Source organism: Lepisosteus platostomus, chromosome 15, assembly GCF_059453375.1.
Source record: "Lepisosteus platostomus isolate fLepPlt1 chromosome 15, fLepPlt1.hap1, whole genome shotgun sequence".
In the NCBI taxonomy this organism is placed as follows: Eukaryota; Metazoa; Chordata; class Actinopteri; order Semionotiformes; family Lepisosteidae; genus Lepisosteus; species Lepisosteus platostomus.
In genome coordinates this window covers 552581-571565 of record NC_142625.1, presented here as the reverse complement: position 1 = coordinate 571565, position 18985 = coordinate 552581, and the positions used below count along the sequence as shown (strand labels likewise).

Here is an 18985-nt window from a genome sequence, read left to right as displayed (position 1 = left end):
GACTCTGCTCCCCCTCTCTCTTGCCTGCCCGCCTGCCTTCCTGCCAGTCCCGGGCGGGGGCCCTGCTCTTTGATCTTCTGTCAACGGCCCGACAACGACCGCAGCCGCAGGGGGCGCCAGCCGCCCGGCCTCCTTAGCTTAGGCCCCTCCCACCGGCAGCAGCTGCGCCCAACCGGCTGCAAGCGAAAGCCGAGCGCCAGCACCTGCGGGCAGAGGCAAGGGGCAGCTCTCTCTCGGGAGGGAGGGACGGGGACGCGCGCGCGCGCGCACACACGCCTGCCTGCCTGCCTGCCGAAAAAAAAGAAAGAAAAGGTGGATATACTAAGTTTTTGGGAGGGAAAACGCCCAGCTGTCGAAAGGGGCCCGCCTGCAGGGACGGGGACGGACACACACACAAGCAAGCAAGCAAGCAAGCAAGCAAGCAAGCCACGCCTGCCTCCCTGGGAAAAGGCTGAAAAACCTAAGTTTTTTGGAGGGAAAACGCACGGGAGCCGAAAAGGGGGCCGGCCTGCTTGCCCAGAGAGTCGAGACGCGGGAAAGCGCACAGAGGGAGCACGGGAACCGAGAGGGCGAGAGAGAGACAGAACACAGAGACACACAGATGGACGAGGGACGAGGGACGAGACCCGAGAAGAAGGAGCTCCAGTCCACTCCGCTTGCTTGCTCGCTCGCTCGCTCGCTCGCTCGCTAGCTAGCTAGCTAGCTAGCTACCTACCTACGTCTGTCTTTTCACCGCTGAGAGAAGGTGGTGCACCGCTCCCGGAGGCGCTGCAATACCGGGCCGATGCGTGGAGAGGACGGAGCAAGCTCCTGATCCAGCTCCCTGTTCCAAAAATCCGTTTAATATGTGGTCCCCCGATGGGGGACGTATCAGATATTAAACTGATAAGAACAGATACTACACTTGATCTTAGCCAAAAGGCCGAGAAGCGATGCCCACAAAGGCGCGGACCGACGCGCGGGCGTTCCGCTGGCGCACAGTGGCGCAGGCCGACTCCTCTGGAGCCCGGGACCCGCGCAGCCGCCGGCCTCCCTGCAGCCAGAGGCCTGCCGCGGGACTCTGCTCCCCCTCTCTCTTGCCTGCCCGCCTGCCTTCCTGCCAGTCCCGGGCGGGGGCCCTGCTCTTTGATCTTCTGTCAACGGCCCGACAACGACCGCAGCCGCAGGGGGCGCCAGCCGCCCGGCCTCCTTAGCTTAGGCCCCTCCCACCGGCAGCAGCTGCGCCCAACCGGCTGCAAGCGAAAGCCGAGCGCCAGCACCTGCGGGCAGAGGCAAGGGGCAGCTCTCTCTCGGGAGGGAGGGACGGGGACGCGCGCGCGCGCGCACACACGCCTGCCTGCCTGCCTGCCGAAAAAAAAGAAAGAAAAGGTGGATATACTAAGTTTTTGGGAGGGAAAACGCCCAGCTGTCGAAAGGGGCCCGCCTGCAGGGACGGGGACGGACACACACACAAGCAAGCAAGCAAGCAAGCAAGCAAGCAAGCCACGCCTGCCTCCCTGGGAAAAGGCTGAAAAACCTAAGTTTTTTGGAGGGAAAACGCACGGGAGCCGAAAAGGGGGCCGGCCTGCTTGCCCAGAGAGTCGAGACGCGGGAAAGCGCACAGAGGGAGCACGGGAACCGAGAGGGCGAGAGAGAGACAGAACACAGAGACACACAGATGGACGAGGGACGAGGGACGAGACCCGAGAAGAAGGAGCTCCAGTCCACTCCGCTTGCTTGCTCGCTCGCTCGCTCGCTCGCTCGCTCGCTAGCTAGCTAGCTAGCTAGCTACCTACCTACGTCTGTCTTTTCACCGCTGAGAGAAGGTGGTGCACCGCTCCCGGAGGCGCTGCAATACCGGGCCGATGCGTGGAGAGGACGGAGCAAGCTCCTGATCCAGCTCCCTGTTCCAAAAATCCGTTTAATATGTGGTCCCCCGATGGGGGACGTATCAGATATTAAACTGATAAGAACAGATACTACACTTGATCTTAGCCAAAAGGCCGAGAAGCGATGCCCACAAAGGCGCGGACCGACGCGCGGGCGTTCCGCTGGCGCACAGTGGCGCAGGCCGACTCCTCTGGAGCCCGGGACCCGCGCAGCCGCCGGCCTCCCTGCAGCCAGAGGCCTGCCGCGGGACTCTGCTCCCCCTCTCTCTTGCCTGCCCGCCTGCCTTCCTGCCAGTCCCGGGCGGGGGCCCTGCTCTTTGATCTTCTGTCAACGGCCCGACAACGACCGCAGCCGCAGGGGGCGCCAGCCGCCCGGCCTCCTTAGCTTAGGCCCCTCCCACCGGCAGCAGCTGCGCCCAACCGGCTGCAAGCGAAAGCCGAGCGCCAGCACCTGCGGGCAGAGGCAAGGGGCAGCTCTCTCTCGGGAGGGAGGGACGGGGACGCGCGCGCGCGCGCACACACGCCTGCCTGCCTGCCTGCCGAAAAAAAAGAAAGAAAAGGTGGATATACTAAGTTTTTGGGAGGGAAAACGCCCAGCTGTCGAAAGGGGCCCGCCTGCAGGGACGGGGACGGACACACACACAAGCAAGCAAGCAAGCAAGCAAGCAAGCAAGCCACGCCTGCCTCCCTGGGAAAAGGCTGAAAAACCTAAGTTTTTTGGAGGGAAAACGCACGGGAGCCGAAAAGGGGGCCGGCCTGCTTGCCCAGAGAGTCGAGACGCGGGAAAGCGCACAGAGGGAGCACGGGAACCGAGAGGGCGAGAGAGAGACAGAACACAGAGACACACAGATGGACGAGGGACGAGGGACGAGACCCGAGAAGAAGGAGCTCCAGTCCACTCCGCTTGCTTGCTCGCTCGCTCGCTCGCTCGCTCGCTCGCTAGCTAGCTAGCTAGCTAGCTACCTACCTACGTCTGTCTTTTCACCGCTGAGAGAAGGTGGTGCACCGCTCCCGGAGGCGCTGCAATACCGGGCCGATGCGTGGAGAGGACGGAGCAAGCTCCTGATCCAGCTCCCTGTTCCAAAAATCCGTTTAATATGTGGTCCCCCGATGGGGGACGTATCAGATATTAAACTGATAAGAACAGATACTACACTTGATCTTAGCCAAAAGGCCGAGAAGCGATGCCCACAAAGGCGCGGACCGACGCGCGGGCGTTCCGCTGGCGCACAGTGGCGCAGGCCGACTCCTCTGGAGCCCGGGACCCGCGCAGCCGCCGGCCTCCCTGCAGCCAGAGGCCTGCCGCGGGACTCTGCTCCCCCTCTCTCTTGCCTGCCCGCCTGCCTTCCTGCCAGTCCCGGGCGGGGGCCCTGCTCTTTGATCTTCTGTCAACGGCCCGACAACGACCGCAGCCGCAGGGGGCGCCAGCCGCCCGGCCTCCTTAGCTTAGGCCCCTCCCACCGGCAGCAGCTGCGCCCAACCGGCTGCAAGCGAAAGCCGAGCGCCAGCACCTGCGGGCAGAGGCAAGGGGCAGCTCTCTCTCGGGAGGGAGGGACGGGGACGCGCGCGCGCGCGCACACACGCCTGCCTGCCTGCCTGCCGAAAAAAAAGAAAGAAAAGGTGGATATACTAAGTTTTTGGGAGGGAAAACGCCCAGCTGTCGAAAGGGGCCCGCCTGCAGGGACGGGGACGGACACACACACAAGCAAGCAAGCAAGCAAGCAAGCAAGCAAGCCACGCCTGCCTCCCTGGGAAAAGGCTGAAAAACCTAAGTTTTTTGGAGGGAAAACGCACGGGAGCCGAAAAGGGGGCCGGCCTGCTTGCCCAGAGAGTCGAGACGCGGGAAAGCGCACAGAGGGAGCACGGGAACCGAGAGGGCGAGAGAGAGACAGAACACAGAGACACACAGATGGACGAGGGACGAGGGACGAGACCCGAGAAGAAGGAGCTCCAGTCCACTCCGCTTGCTTGCTCGCTCGCTCGCTCGCTCGCTCGCTAGCTAGCTAGCTAGCTAGCTACCTACCTACGTCTGTCTTTTCACCGCTGAGAGAAGGTGGTGCACCGCTCCCGGAGGCGCTGCAATACCGGGCCGATGCGTGGAGAGGACGGAGCAAGCTCCTGATCCAGCTCCCTGTTCCAAAAATCCGTTTAATATGTGGTCCCCCGATGGGGGACGTATCAGATATTAAACTGATAAGAACAGATACTACACTTGATCTTAGCCAAAAGGCCGAGAAGCGATGCCCACAAAGGCGCGGACCGACGCGCGGGCGTTCCGCTGGCGCACAGTGGCGCAGGCCGACTCCTCTGGAGCCCGGGACCCGCGCAGCCGCCGGCCTCCCTGCAGCCAGAGGCCTGCCGCGGGACTCTGCTCCCCCTCTCTCTTGCCTGCCCGCCTGCCTTCCTGCCAGTCCCGGGCGGGGGCCCTGCTCTTTGATCTTCTGTCAACGGCCCGACAACGACCGCAGCCGCAGGGGGCGCCAGCCGCCCGGCCTCCTTAGCTTAGGCCCCTCCCACCGGCAGCAGCTGCGCCCAACCGGCTGCAAGCGAAAGCCGAGCGCCAGCACCTGCGGGCAGAGGCAAGGGGCAGCTCTCTCTCGGGAGGGAGGGACGGGGACGCGCGCGCGCGCGCACACACGCCTGCCTGCCTGCCTGCCGAAAAAAAAGAAAGAAAAGGTGGATATACTAAGTTTTTGGGAGGGAAAACGCCCAGCTGTCGAAAGGGGCCCGCCTGCAGGGACGGGGACGGACACACACACAAGCAAGCAAGCAAGCAAGCAAGCAAGCAAGCCACGCCTGCCTCCCTGGGAAAAGGCTGAAAAACCTAAGTTTTTTGGAGGGAAAACGCACGGGAGCCGAAAAGGGGGCCGGCCTGCTTGCCCAGAGAGTCGAGACGCGGGAAAGCGCACAGAGGGAGCACGGGAACCGAGAGGGCGAGAGAGAGACAGAACACAGAGACACACAGATGGACGAGGGACGAGGGACGAGACCCGAGAAGAAGGAGCTCCAGTCCACTCCGCTTGCTTGCTCGCTCGCTCGCTCGCTCGCTCGCTCGCTAGCTAGCTAGCTAGCTAGCTACCTACCTACGTCTGTCTTTTCACCGCTGAGAGAAGGTGGTGCACCGCTCCCGGAGGCGCTGCAATACCGGGCCGATGCGTGGAGAGGACGGAGCAAGCTCCTGATCCAGCTCCCTGTTCCAAAAATCCGTTTAATATGTGGTCCCCCGATGGGGGACGTATCAGATATTAAACTGATAAGAACAGATACTACACTTGATCTTAGCCAAAAGGCCGAGAAGCGATGCCCACAAAGGCGCGGACCGACGCGCGGGCGTTCCGCTGGCGCACAGTGGCGCAGGCCGACTCCTCTGGAGCCCGGGACCCGCGCAGCCGCCGGCCTCCCTGCAGCCAGAGGCCTGCCGCGGGACTCTGCTCCCCCTCTCTCTTGCCTGCCCGCCTGCCTTCCTGCCAGTCCCGGGCGGGGGCCCTGCTCTTTGATCTTCTGTCAACGGCCCGACAACGACCGCAGCCGCAGGGGGCGCCAGCCGCCCGGCCTCCTTAGCTTAGGCCCCTCCCACCGGCAGCAGCTGCGCCCAACCGGCTGCAAGCGAAAGCCGAGCGCCAGCACCTGCGGGCAGAGGCAAGGGGCAGCTCTCTCTCGGGAGGGAGGGACGGGGACGCGCGCGCGCGCGCACACACGCCTGCCTGCCTGCCTGCCGAAAAAAAAGAAAGAAAAGGTGGATATACTAAGTTTTTGGGAGGGAAAACGCCCAGCTGTCGAAAGGGGCCCGCCTGCAGGGACGGGGACGGACACACACACAAGCAAGCAAGCAAGCAAGCAAGCAAGCAAGCCACGCCTGCCTCCCTGGGAAAAGGCTGAAAAACCTAAGTTTTTTGGAGGGAAAACGCACGGGAGCCGAAAAGGGGGCCGGCCTGCTTGCCCAGAGAGTCGAGACGCGGGAAAGCGCACAGAGGGAGCACGGGAACCGAGAGGGCGAGAGAGAGACAGAACACAGAGACACACAGATGGACGAGGGACGAGGGACGAGACCCGAGAAGAAGGAGCTCCAGTCCACTCCGCTTGCTTGCTCGCTCGCTCGCTCGCTCGCTCGCTCGCTAGCTAGCTAGCTAGCTAGCTACCTACCTACGTCTGTCTTTTCACCGCTGAGAGAAGGTGGTGCACCGCTCCCGGAGGCGCTGCAATACCGGGCCGATGCGTGGAGAGGACGGAGCAAGCTCCTGATCCAGCTCCCTGTTCCAAAAATCCGTTTAATATGTGGTCCCCCGATGGGGGACGTATCAGATATTAAACTGATAAGAACAGATTTTTTTTTTTTTTTTTTTTATTATCACAAAATACAAAATACTTCAACCAAAACCATTAAAAACCAAAAAAACTCAAAACCTCAAATCCAATACTCCAATACACCAAACATATACAAACCATCTATTAACATAATCCCACCCCTTATGCAAAACAACCAATCCCTCTTTTAAATCCAACTTATTCCCATACTCCAAACACCTCAAACCCAAAACCAACCCTCATTCAATCCCCAAACTTTTACATAATTTCCCATACTACTCTTTACTTTACTCCAGTTTTGCCACCCCTGGACAAATTTAACTTTCTTCCATACTTTGCGAGCATTATTTTCCGTCCCCCGCCGTTGCCCCCATTGCTCCCTCCTCCACTTGCAACCCCACCAATACTCTCTCCTTTCGCTGAAACAGATTCCGCTTTACTGTTTTCCCCCTTCATGGCCCCTACGGACCCTAAGGGTGGAAAGTTCTCATCATTCAATTCGATTTCTTTCACCTTTCCTGTAAAATCAAAGTTCCACGAAATCCCCTGCAATGGCGCTTTTAGCCTCCCCTCAGTGTACCCTCCCTTCTTCCATTCTTCCGTACACCGTTTCACATATTCTGCATGTTCCCTCTCCACATCGCTATCTGTAAGTTCACCAGTATACCATCCCTCATCTTCAATATCACTACTTCTTCCCTCTTCTGCTCTGGACTCTAACACCCTCATGCCAGCCTCTTTCACCTCTCCATTTCTGAATACTGCCACTTCCTTGCTTACCCTAATTTCTTTCCCGACATGTTCTCTCACACTTCTCACACATCCACCAACCTTCCTATTTTCCACAACTTCCACTTTTGCCTTCTCAACTTGTATGCCATCCTTCACCACCTCCACATTTTCACCCTTAACTCCCTCAATGCACCCACCCTTACCCTCCTTAACTAATTCCCTAACCTCACTAATCTCCTTACTCCTAAACTCCTCATTTACTACGCCTACCTTATCTGTCTTTATCCCATCCTTTCCATTCTCCCCCCTGCGTCCCACACATTCTCCTGTACTCTTCCTCTCTACCTCCTCCACTTCCTGTGTCACGCCTTTTGCAACCTCCTTAACCTCCTCCTGACCCCTATCCTTCTCTTCCACCCCTTCCTTTCCAGATTCCACTCCTACCTTCTCCATTCCTGTTTTTCCAATCTCCTCGTTACTTCCTGCACAATCTCCTTTACACATCCTTCCCACCTCCTCTACATTCAAACTCTCTGTTTGCAAGTCATTTGTCACCTCCTTATCACACTTACTCTCAGACTCGCATTCCACTAAACTCTCAGCCACATTCACCGTATTTTCACTCCTCCCAACCTCACAATTGACACCTATACTACCTTCCAAATCATCTTTCGCCGCACGTTTACCACCCGCAACCAAATCCCCCTCTGACGCCTTAACACCCTTTCCTTCTTCCTCCTCCCTCACTTTACTTCCAAACCCACCCATCTCTTCCCGTACCTGCAATACCTGCCCCTCCTCCCCTTCCACCTCGTGACCTTCACCACCCCCTCCCTTCACCACACAATTTTTATATAAATGCCCCAATCCCCCACACGAAAAACATTTAACCCCAATCTTACATTCTTTCACTGTATGACCTTGAACAAAACATCGTCCACAAAACACTATCGAACAATGTGCAGCAAAATGCCCCAATCTTCCACATCTTCTGCACACCAACGGCTGTCCTAGATAGGACAGACAACCCATCCCTGTCCCGATCTCAAAAAACGGTGGAGGGTGTATCACCCCCGCTTCAATAGATTCCCCAAAACGCAATCTCACCCAAAAAACCCGTTTCCCAGTCCAAACCCCTTTTGGATCCAGTTCTCTCTGTCCTCTCCCATGCAAAAACACAAACCCTTTCAAAAAATCAACAATTTCCTCTTCTGAAACAAACGGATCAGAAATATGCACAGTCATCCTCTTCAGATCCCCTGCAAACATTGGGTCCACTGAGAAGAAGCTCAACGGAGCCTCCTCTCTCTTCTCCTGAATCTTCCCCAACAACTCAAAACACAAATCACTAGAAACTAAAGTTAACTCAAATATACCACGTTCACAAAAGTCTTGTAAGCAAAAAATGTCCCGTAAACATAAGCCCAAAACCTCCTCCAAAATTAAAGTCACAAACTTATCTCGAGTCCATCTTCCTTGTCCATCTCGTCTCCGCAGCACGAAGCGAAATGAATCCTTCCGTCGCTCCTTCCTCGCCCAGATGTATCCCGCCAACAGCTCCATGGCTCCAAACCTCGGCACCGCTTCCAAGCCCTCAGGAAACCTCCGTCGCCCTCTCGCTCCGACCAACAGCAACTGCAGAATCCTCGTCTCGGCTTCTTCCAATCTCCTGGCTCCAGCAAAACCGCACTCCGCTCCTTCCCGTCACAGCGTCCTTCTCCACGCCTTCCCGGCCCTCTGGACTAAGATCTGAGAGAACTGCGGACAAGCCACTTGAACCCTGATCTTAGCCAAAAGGCCGAGAAGCGATGCCCACAAAGGCGCGGACCGACGCGCGGGCGTTCCGCTGGCGCACAGTGGCGCAGGCCGACTCCTCTGGAGCCCGGGACCCGCGCAGCCGCCGGCCTCCCTGCAGCCAGAGGCCTGCCGCGGGACTCTGCTCCCCCTCTCTCTTGCCTGCCCGCCTGCCTTCCTGCCAGTCCCGGGCGGGGGCCCTGCTCTTTGATCTTCTGTCAACGGCCCGACAACGACCGCAGCCGCAGGGGGCGCCAGCCGCCCGGCCTCCTTAGCTTAGGCCCCTCCCACCGGCAGCAGCTGCGCCCAACCGGCTGCAAGCGAAAGCCGAGCGCCAGCACCTGCGGGCAGAGGCAAGGGGCAGCTCTCTCTCGGGAGGGAGGGACGGGGACGCGCGCGCGCGCGCACACACGCCTGCCTGCCTGCCTGCCGAAAAAAAAGAAAGAAAAGGTGGATATACTAAGTTTTTGGGAGGGAAAACGCCCAGCTGTCGAAAGGGGCCCGCCTGCAGGGACGGGGACGGACACACACACAAGCAAGCAAGCAAGCAAGCAAGCAAGCAAGCCACGCCTGCCTCCCTGGGAAAAGGCTGAAAAACCTAAGTTTTTTGGAGGGAAAACGCACGGGAGCCGAAAAGGGGGCCGGCCTGCTTGCCCAGAGAGTCGAGACGCGGGAAAGCGCACAGAGGGAGCACGGGAACCGAGAGGGCGAGAGAGAGACAGAACACAGAGACACACAGATGGACGAGGGACGAGGGACGAGACCCGAGAAGAAGGAGCTCCAGTCCACTCCGCTTGCTTGCTCGCTCGCTCGCTCGCTCGCTCGCTAGCTAGCTAGCTAGCTAGCTACCTACCTACGTCTGTCTTTTCACCGCTGAGAGAAGGTGGTGCACCGCTCCCGGAGGCGCTGCAATACCGGGCCGATGCGTGGAGAGGACGGAGCAAGCTCCTGATCCAGCTCCCTGTTCCAAAAATCCGTTTAATATGTGGTCCCCCGATGGGGGACGTATCAGATATTAAACTGATAAGAACAGATACTACACTTGATCTTAGCCAAAAGGCCGAGAAGCGATGCCCACAAAGGCGCGGACCGACGCGCGGGCGTTCCGCTGGCGCACAGTGGCGCAGGCCGACTCCTCTGGAGCCCGGGACCCGCGCAGCCGCCGGCCTCCCTGCAGCCAGAGGCCTGCCGCGGGACTCTGCTCCCCCTCTCTCTTGCCTGCCCGCCTGCCTTCCTGCCAGTCCCGGGCGGGGGCCCTGCTCTTTGATCTTCTGTCAACGGCCCGACAACGACCGCAGCCGCAGGGGGCGCCAGCCGCCCGGCCTCCTTAGCTTAGGCCCCTCCCACCGGCAGCAGCTGCGCCCAACCGGCTGCAAGCGAAAGCCGAGCGCCAGCACCTGCGGGCAGAGGCAAGGGGCAGCTCTCTCTCGGGAGGGAGGGACGGGGACGCGCGCGCGCGCGCACACACGCCTGCCTGCCTGCCTGCCGAAAAAAAAGAAAGAAAAGGTGGATATACTAAGTTTTTGGGAGGGAAAACGCCCAGCTGTCGAAAGGGGCCCGCCTGCAGGGACGGGGACGGACACACACACAAGCAAGCAAGCAAGCAAGCAAGCAAGCAAGCCACGCCTGCCTCCCTGGGAAAAGGCTGAAAAACCTAAGTTTTTTGGAGGGAAAACGCACGGGAGCCGAAAAGGGGGCCGGCCTGCTTGCCCAGAGAGTCGAGACGCGGGAAAGCGCACAGAGGGAGCACGGGAACCGAGAGGGCGAGAGAGAGACAGAACACAGAGACACACAGATGGACGAGGGACGAGGGACGAGACCCGAGAAGAAGGAGCTCCAGTCCACTCCGCTTGCTTGCTCGCTCGCTCGCTCGCTCGCTCGCTAGCTAGCTAGCTAGCTAGCTACCTACCTACGTCTGTCTTTTCACCGCTGAGAGAAGGTGGTGCACCGCTCCCGGAGGCGCTGCAATACCGGGCCGATGCGTGGAGAGGACGGAGCAAGCTCCTGATCCAGCTCCCTGTTCCAAAAATCCGTTTAATATGTGGTCCCCCGATGGGGGACGTATCAGATATTAAACTGATAAGAACAGATACTACACTTGATCTTAGCCAAAAGGCCGAGAAGCGATGCCCACAAAGGCGCGGACCGACGCGCGGGCGTTCCGCTGGCGCACAGTGGCGCAGGCCGACTCCTCTGGAGCCCGGGACCCGCGCAGCCGCCGGCCTCCCTGCAGCCAGAGGCCTGCCGCGGGACTCTGCTCCCCCTCTCTCTTGCCTGCCCGCCTGCCTTCCTGCCAGTCCCGGGCGGGGGCCCTGCTCTTTGATCTTCTGTCAACGGCCCGACAACGACCGCAGCCGCAGGGGGCGCCAGCCGCCCGGCCTCCTTAGCTTAGGCCCCTCCCACCGGCAGCAGCTGCGCCCAACCGGCTGCAAGCGAAAGCCGAGCGCCAGCACCTGCGGGCAGAGGCAAGGGGCAGCTCTCTCTCGGGAGGGAGGGACGGGGACGCGCGCGCGCGCGCACACACGCCTGCCTGCCTGCCTGCCGAAAAAAAAGAAAGAAAAGGTGGATATACTAAGTTTTTGGGAGGGAAAACGCCCAGCTGTCGAAAGGGGCCCGCCTGCAGGGACGGGGACGGACACACACACAAGCAAGCAAGCAAGCAAGCAAGCAAGCAAGCCACGCCTGCCTCCCTGGGAAAAGGCTGAAAAACCTAAGTTTTTTGGAGGGAAAACGCACGGGAGCCGAAAAGGGGGCCGGCCTGCTTGCCCAGAGAGTCGAGACGCGGGAAAGCGCACAGAGGGAGCACGGGAACCGAGAGGGCGAGAGAGAGACAGAACACAGAGACACACAGATGGACGAGGGACGAGGGACGAGACCCGAGAAGAAGGAGCTCCAGTCCACTCCGCTTGCTTGCTCGCTCGCTCGCTCGCTCGCTCGCTAGCTAGCTAGCTAGCTAGCTACCTACCTACGTCTGTCTTTTCACCGCTGAGAGAAGGTGGTGCACCGCTCCCGGAGGCGCTGCAATACCGGGCCGATGCGTGGAGAGGACGGAGCAAGCTCCTGATCCAGCTCCCTGTTCCAAAAATCCGTTTAATATGTGGTCCCCCGATGGGGGACGTATCAGATATTAAACTGATAAGAACAGATACTACACTTGATCTTAGCCAAAAGGCCGAGAAGCGATGCCCACAAAGGCGCGGACCGACGCGCGGGCGTTCCGCTGGCGCACAGTGGCGCAGGCCGACTCCTCTGGAGCCCGGGACCCGCGCAGCCGCCGGCCTCCCTGCAGCCAGAGGCCTGCCGCGGGACTCTGCTCCCCCTCTCTCTTGCCTGCCCGCCTGCCTTCCTGCCAGTCCCGGGCGGGGGCCCTGCTCTTTGATCTTCTGTCAACGGCCCGACAACGACCGCAGCCGCAGGGGGCGCCAGCCGCCCGGCCTCCTTAGCTTAGGCCCCTCCCACCGGCAGCAGCTGCGCCCAACCGGCTGCAAGCGAAAGCCGAGCGCCAGCACCTGCGGGCAGAGGCAAGGGGCAGCTCTCTCTCGGGAGGGAGGGACGGGGACGCGCGCGCGCGCGCACACACGCCTGCCTGCCTGCCTGCCGAAAAAAAAGAAAGAAAAGGTGGATATACTAAGTTTTTGGGAGGGAAAACGCCCAGCTGTCGAAAGGGGCCCGCCTGCAGGGACGGGGACGGACACACACACAAGCAAGCAAGCAAGCAAGCAAGCAAGCAAGCCACGCCTGCCTCCCTGGGAAAAGGCTGAAAAACCTAAGTTTTTTGGAGGGAAAACGCACGGGAGCCGAAAAGGGGGCCGGCCTGCTTGCCCAGAGAGTCGAGACGCGGGAAAGCGCACAGAGGGAGCACGGGAACCGAGAGGGCGAGAGAGAGACAGAACACAGAGACACACAGATGGACGAGGGACGAGGGACGAGACCCGAGAAGAAGGAGCTCCAGTCCACTCCGCTTGCTTGCTCGCTCGCTCGCTCGCTCGCTCGCTAGCTAGCTAGCTAGCTAGCTACCTACCTACGTCTGTCTTTTCACCGCTGAGAGAAGGTGGTGCACCGCTCCCGGAGGCGCTGCAATACCGGGCCGATGCGTGGAGAGGACGGAGCAAGCTCCTGATCCAGCTCCCTGTTCCAAAAATCCGTTTAATATGTGGTCCCCCGATGGGGGACGTATCAGATATTAAACTGATAAGAACAGATACTACACTTGATCTTAGCCAAAAGGCCGAGAAGCGATGCCCACAAAGGCGCGGACCGACGCGCGGGCGTTCCGCTGGCGCACAGTGGCGCAGGCCGACTCCTCTGGAGCCCGGGACCCGCGCAGCCGCCGGCCTCCCTGCAGCCAGAGGCCTGCCGCGGGACTCTGCTCCCCCTCTCTCTTGCCTGCCCGCCTGCCTTCCTGCCAGTCCCGGGCGGGGGCCCTGCTCTTTGATCTTCTGTCAACGGCCCGACAACGACCGCAGCCGCAGGGGGCGCCAGCCGCCCGGCCTCCTTAGCTTAGGCCCCTCCCACCGGCAGCAGCTGCGCCCAACCGGCTGCAAGCGAAAGCCGAGCGCCAGCACCTGCGGGCAGAGGCAAGGGGCAGCTCTCTCTCGGGAGGGAGGGACGGGGACGCGCGCGCGCGCGCACACACGCCTGCCTGCCTGCCTGCCGAAAAAAAAGAAAGAAAAGGTGGATATACTAAGTTTTTGGGAGGGAAAACGCCCAGCTGTCGAAAGGGGCCCGCCTGCAGGGACGGGGACGGACACACACACAAGCAAGCAAGCAAGCAAGCAAGCAAGCAAGCCACGCCTGCCTCCCTGGGAAAAGGCTGAAAAACCTAAGTTTTTTGGAGGGAAAACGCACGGGAGCCGAAAAGGGGGCCGGCCTGCTTGCCCAGAGAGTCGAGACGCGGGAAAGCGCACAGAGGGAGCACGGGAACCGAGAGGGCGAGAGAGAGACAGAACACAGAGACACACAGATGGACGAGGGACGAGGGACGAGACCCGAGAAGAAGGAGCTCCAGTCCACTCCGCTTGCTTGCTCGCTCGCTCGCTCGCTCGCTCGCTCGCTAGCTAGCTAGCTAGCTAGCTACCTACCTACGTCTGTCTTTTCACCGCTGAGAGAAGGTGGTGCACCGCTCCCGGAGGCGCTGCAATACCGGGCCGATGCGTGGAGAGGACGGAGCAAGCTCCTGATCCAGCTCCCTGTTCCAAAAATCCGTTTAATATGTGGTCCCCCGATGGGGGACGTATCAGATATTAAACTGATAAGAACAGATACTACACTTGATCTTAGCCAAAAGGCCGAGAAGCGATGCCCACAAAGGCGCGGACCGACGCGCGGGCGTTCCGCTGGCGCACAGTGGCGCAGGCCGACTCCTCTGGAGCCCGGGACCCGCGCAGCCGCCGGCCTCCCTGCAGCCAGAGGCCTGCCGCGGGACTCTGCTCCCCCTCTCTCTTGCCTGCCCGCCTGCCTTCCTGCCAGTCCCGGGCGGGGGCCCTGCTCTTTGATCTTCTGTCAACGGCCCGACAACGACCGCAGCCGCAGGGGGCGCCAGCCGCCCGGCCTCCTTAGCTTAGGCCCCTCCCACCGGCAGCAGCTGCGCCCAACCGGCTGCAAGCGAAAGCCGAGCGCCAGCACCTGCGGGCAGAGGCAAGGGGCAGCTCTCTCTCGGGAGGGAGGGACGGGGACGCGCGCGCGCGCGCACACACGCCTGCCTGCCTGCCTGCCGAAAAAAAAGAAAGAAAAGGTGGATATACTAAGTTTTTGGGAGGGAAAACGCCCAGCTGTCGAAAGGGGCCCGCCTGCAGGGACGGGGACGGACACACACACAAGCAAGCAAGCAAGCAAGCAAGCAAGCAAGCCACGCCTGCCTCCCTGGGAAAAGGCTGAAAAACCTAAGTTTTTTGGAGGGAAAACGCACGGGAGCCGAAAAGGGGGCCGGCCTGCTTGCCCAGAGAGTCGAGACGCGGGAAAGCGCACAGAGGGAGCACGGGAACCGAGAGGGCGAGAGAGAGACAGAACACAGAGACACACAGATGGACGAGGGACGAGGGACGAGACCCGAGAAGAAGGAGCTCCAGTCCACTCCGCTTGCTTGCTCGCTCGCTCGCTCGCTCGCTCGCTCGCTAGCTAGCTAGCTAGCTAGCTACCTACCTACGTCTGTCTTTTCACCGCTGAGAGAAGGTGGTGCACCGCTCCCGGAGGCGCTGCAATACCGGGCCGATGCGTGGAGAGGACGGAGCAAGCTCCTGATCCAGCTCCCTGTTCCAAAAATCCGTTTAATATGTGGTCCCCCGATGGGGGACGTATCAGATATTAAACTGATAAGAACAGATTTTTTTTTTTTTTTTTTTTTTTTTTTTATAAAACTAATCAATTAGAAATCACTCACACCGCATTCTCACAGCCCTACACCTAACTCAGTTCCCTAACACAAACAATTCTTTCCATCGTTCTTTCGCCGCCGCAAATCCCCACTTTCGCACATCCCACTTCACTCTATTCCCTATGTCATTCCTCACCCTCCACACCACAGCACCCACTGATCCATGCACACCATGCTTCACCAATTCATTCCTGTCTTGCCACACATACGCCTTTACTAAACTAATCAACAACCACACCAAAAACCTCTCATTCTGTTTCCTCACACCCTTCACCCCTTTTAGCACCATTGAATAATTTAAACTTTCTGTCGTGAAAAAGGAAGACACCCAACATGCACACTCCCCCCACACCTGTTGCACAAAATCACACTCCCAGAATGCATGCCTCACTGTCTCCTCCTTGTGGCACTGCTGCCGAGGACAAATCAACTGCCTTGTTAAACCGTGTCTATATAGCTTTTCCCTCACGGCCAATCTATCCCACACACACAACCAGTTTAAGTCACACAGTCTGTTATCCAGAGACTTTGCCTGCGTTCTTATCCAGACTTCCCGAGGCACCCCTGGTACAGCAGGACTACTATCCTGTCTCAGCGTCCTGTACATCAATCTGTGATCCAAAGAAATCAGGTCTTTCTTCACCATCGGGTGTACTTTCAGCCAGTGCGCTGCATGCCTGTAGTGCAAAGGCAAGTTCTCGGCCTTGGGCGTCAGGTTCGTCCAGTTCACCAGATGTTTCATTGCATGAGAGAACCATAACCTAGCAAAGAAAAAACAAAGGTGCGCCGAATCTCCACGCAACATCACACAGAGACTGGCAACAAAAATACAGTCCAGTTTTAAGGGGATATCCGGGACTCCTCTTCCCCCCTCTTCCACTGGCCTATACATATCTGATCGTCTTATATATTCATACCTGCCGCCCCACACAAAGGTGAACACGGCACGAACCAGCTCTTTGCGCATTCTAGCCGGCAGGGGGTAAACCACCGCCAGATGGATCAGCAAAGGCATGATCTCCGCCTTTAACACGACCACCTTCCCAAGGAAGGACAGGGATCTGTTTTGCCAAAGCCCCAACTTCTGAGTCACCTTCTTCATCTTGACCACCCAGTTAAGGCGGGCAGCTTCTTCAGGGTGGAACAGTACTCCCAGGATCTTAATGGGTTCCTGCACCACCGTCAGACCCCCAACCGTGTCGCTCCTTCTTCTCCAAGTACCCCAGTACTTGATTGAGCTCTTATTCCTATTCAGCGTGGCTCCCAGTCCTTCTTCAAATTCCTGTGCTATACTAAGCACCCTGATCAAGCTGAAATCTGAGCTTAAAAACAGAGTGATATCATCAGCGTAGGCGATCACCTTTACCTGCCTCCCTTTGCTTCCTGGAACTATAACTCCTTCTACTCGTTGGTCCATCCTTATACGCTCCAGGAACGGCTCTATGTAAATGACGTAGAGCAAAGGAGACAGAGGGCACCCCTGCCGTACACCACACTCAACCGGGATTCCACCTCCTACCCACCCGTTGATGCTGACACGTGTCTCCACCGTCCTGTACAGGGTACGGATCCACTCGATGAACCTCGCACTCACCCCCATTCTCGCCAGGATCTCCCACAGAGCCCCGTGGTGGACCCTATCAAAAGCCTTGTTTTGATCCAAATTCACAAGCATTAAGGGCAGTCTTCGGTCACTCACCCATTCGGTGACGTCTCGTACCAACTGCAGGTTCCAATCCATCCGCCTTCCAGCCACTGCACACGTTTGATCTTCCCGCACCAGGTACGCCATAATGCTCCTTAGCCTCCTGCTTAAAACTCTAGCCAGAATCTTATACTCCGTGCACAATAGCTGTAGGGGTCTCCAATTATCGAGGTTGGTCTTATCACCCTTCTTTTTATAAATTAGGGTCAGTATGCCCGTCTTCATTGTGGGGCTTAGCTCACCCATTTCTAAAATCTCCTTAAAAACACCCAACAAAACAGGCTCCAACTGCTCCCAAAAAGCAATATAAAACTCAACAGGCAGACCGTCAACACCTGGCACAGTGCCCTTCCGCAACCCCAGCGTGGCTGCCTTTATCTCTTCAGATGTTATAGGACGGTCCAGATCTTTTTCCTCCCAATTTCTGATACGCACCTGTGCCATCAGTCTTCTGCGCACCTGTTCGTCCACCTTCTTCTCAGTGAAGAGATCCTTATAGTAGTCCGACGCGCACTCTATCAAGCCAGCAATATCTTCAGCCACCTTCCCATCCCTCCTCACCAGTTTCTCGATGTAGATCTTTTCCTGTTGTTCTTTGACCCTGCTGAAAAACTGGGCTGAGCACTGCTCATCTTTCTCTAACTGAGTGCCCTTCAAACGAAACAAAAACTCTTTGGCCCGCCGCAACCATTTTTCCCTCAGCAGTGCACGTACTCTGGCAGAAGCCCTCAAATCAAAATCCCCACTCCTATTAGCCTCCCTGTAAATCCGCTCTAATTCCTGCTGAAGCCCTGTCAGTTCCTCCCGCTCAGCTCTCCTCCGTGCTGCACAGTAATCTATGGTGACCTTGACAATTACCCTCTTACAGCTCTCCCACCATCCAACCTCCGTCTTGAATCTCCCCCGCAATCCTACGAGATGACCTAATAGGCGCACAATCCTATCCCGGTACTCTTTGTCATCTAAAACTGTTTTATTAAGTTTCCAAAAGCCGGCCTTAAAACCAGTTTCTTTACCTTTGAAGGTCACCACCAACAAAGCATGGTCCGAAAACCATGTAGGAGTTACAGTCCTGTTCTGGATCTCTAACCTTGAGCCGTGGAAAATATAGTCCAACCGCCGCTGCATACCTCGTTGGTTGTCCCACGTGTAGTGTTTGATACCGTGAAACCCGTCCTTTAATTTAAACCCCTTAGTAATTTGTAGAAGTGAAATAACCCCACCACCCTGTGCATCCGTCAAATCTATATTAAAATCACCTCCCACTATCAAAACTCTGTTCGTGTAGAGGCAAGGTTCTAAATCTTTCAAAAAATCACTTTGCAGTCTTCTATCTGCGGGCACATACACGCACACCAATCTCATCTCCATGTCTCTCCATCTACCATCCACTACCAAGAGTCTACCAGGGACAATTATCCTGGTGTCACTTGCAACAAATTCAGAGGAACCACAAAGGATACCTATCCCTGACGAATGGACCCCTCCCACACTCCACCATGATCTACCTTTTTTCCATTCATTCCGGAACTGATCCACATCCCTGTTCCCTGCTAAATGCACCTCTTGGAGGAAGCAGACGTCGATCTTTCTATCGGCTATCTCCGAAAAGACAGCCTGCCTCTTTCTTTTATTCTTCAACCCTCTTACATTAATGGTTGCAATGGCGAGAGTCATGGCGGACCATCAAATGTCTCACTATCCATTCCTTCCGATTCCGCCGACGAGGAGCTTATGGACCCAAAGCCATACCCGGGACTCTCAGACGCCCCCGACCCATGGTAGGCGACCCCCGCCCCGTCCTCCTGCTCCATCTCTTCTTCTGTTCTCCCTGGCGTGTCTGGTAGACACAAGGCCATAGGGCTCCCGTCCTCCCCAGGCCTGTTTAATACCGAAATCATACCATATACTTGGGATGACCTCACCTGCTGTCCCGGTGGCAGGGAACCTTCCGTCCCCTCAAGGTCAGCTTGATCTTCCGCCTCTGGCCTCGGATCTTCCGAAGGGGGGATCTCGTCAGGTTCACTGCCTTCACTGTCCTCCCCTGCAGGTACCCCTTCTTTTATTTTAGGTTTCTTACCGTCTGCAGTAACAAGTTCCTCACTTTCCACCCGTTGCCTTTTGGGGTGGGCTTTCTCCCTGTTCGTGCTCCCTTCCTCTCCATCCACACGTTCCTCGATTACCTCCGCCTCCTCCACTCTACCAGGT

At 58.0% G+C, this 18985-nt stretch overlaps 12 non-coding genes across 12 annotated transcripts; all 12 read right to left on the bottom strand.

Moving 5' to 3' along the window:
• Positions 1 to 743: 743 nt before the first annotated feature.
• Positions 744 to 934, bottom strand: LOC148647407 (U2 spliceosomal RNA). Its single transcript, XR_015927408.1, has one exon. It is a non-coding gene; the product is annotated as a U2 spliceosomal RNA (small nuclear RNA).
• An 869-nt stretch (positions 935 to 1803) lies between these two features.
• On the bottom strand, positions 1804 to 1994 carry LOC148647406 (U2 spliceosomal RNA). The gene has a single exon (XR_015927407.1). It is a non-coding gene; the product is annotated as a U2 spliceosomal RNA (small nuclear RNA).
• Positions 1995 to 2863: 869 nt separating this feature from the next.
• Positions 2864 to 3054, bottom strand: LOC148647405 (U2 spliceosomal RNA). Its single transcript, XR_015927406.1, has one exon. It is a non-coding gene; the product is annotated as a U2 spliceosomal RNA (small nuclear RNA).
• An 865-nt stretch (positions 3055 to 3919) lies between these two features.
• On the bottom strand, positions 3920 to 4110 carry LOC148647404 (U2 spliceosomal RNA). The gene has a single exon (XR_015927405.1). It is a non-coding gene; the product is annotated as a U2 spliceosomal RNA (small nuclear RNA).
• Positions 4111 to 4979: 869 nt separating this feature from the next.
• On the bottom strand, positions 4980 to 5170 carry LOC148647403 (U2 spliceosomal RNA). Its single transcript, XR_015927404.1, has one exon. It is a non-coding gene; the product is annotated as a U2 spliceosomal RNA (small nuclear RNA).
• Positions 5171 to 6039: 869 nt separating this feature from the next.
• Positions 6040 to 6230, bottom strand: LOC148647402 (U2 spliceosomal RNA). Its single transcript, XR_015927076.1, has one exon. It is a non-coding gene; the product is annotated as a U2 spliceosomal RNA (small nuclear RNA).
• Positions 6231 to 9580: 3350 nt separating this feature from the next.
• On the bottom strand, positions 9581 to 9771 carry LOC148647401 (U2 spliceosomal RNA). The gene has a single exon (XR_015927403.1). It is a non-coding gene; the product is annotated as a U2 spliceosomal RNA (small nuclear RNA).
• An 865-nt stretch (positions 9772 to 10636) lies between these two features.
• On the bottom strand, positions 10637 to 10827 carry LOC148647400 (U2 spliceosomal RNA). The gene has a single exon (XR_015927402.1). It is a non-coding gene; the product is annotated as a U2 spliceosomal RNA (small nuclear RNA).
• Positions 10828 to 11692: 865 nt separating this feature from the next.
• Positions 11693 to 11883, bottom strand: LOC148647399 (U2 spliceosomal RNA). The gene has a single exon (XR_015927401.1). It is a non-coding gene; the product is annotated as a U2 spliceosomal RNA (small nuclear RNA).
• An 865-nt stretch (positions 11884 to 12748) lies between these two features.
• Positions 12749 to 12939, bottom strand: LOC148647398 (U2 spliceosomal RNA). The gene has a single exon (XR_015927400.1). It is a non-coding gene; the product is annotated as a U2 spliceosomal RNA (small nuclear RNA).
• An 869-nt stretch (positions 12940 to 13808) lies between these two features.
• On the bottom strand, positions 13809 to 13999 carry LOC148647397 (U2 spliceosomal RNA). Its single transcript, XR_015927399.1, has one exon. It is a non-coding gene; the product is annotated as a U2 spliceosomal RNA (small nuclear RNA).
• Positions 14000 to 14868: 869 nt separating this feature from the next.
• On the bottom strand, positions 14869 to 15060 carry LOC148647396 (U2 spliceosomal RNA). Its single transcript, XR_015927059.1, has one exon. It is a non-coding gene; the product is annotated as a U2 spliceosomal RNA (small nuclear RNA).
• Between the last annotated feature and the right edge of the window lie 3925 nt (positions 15061 to 18985).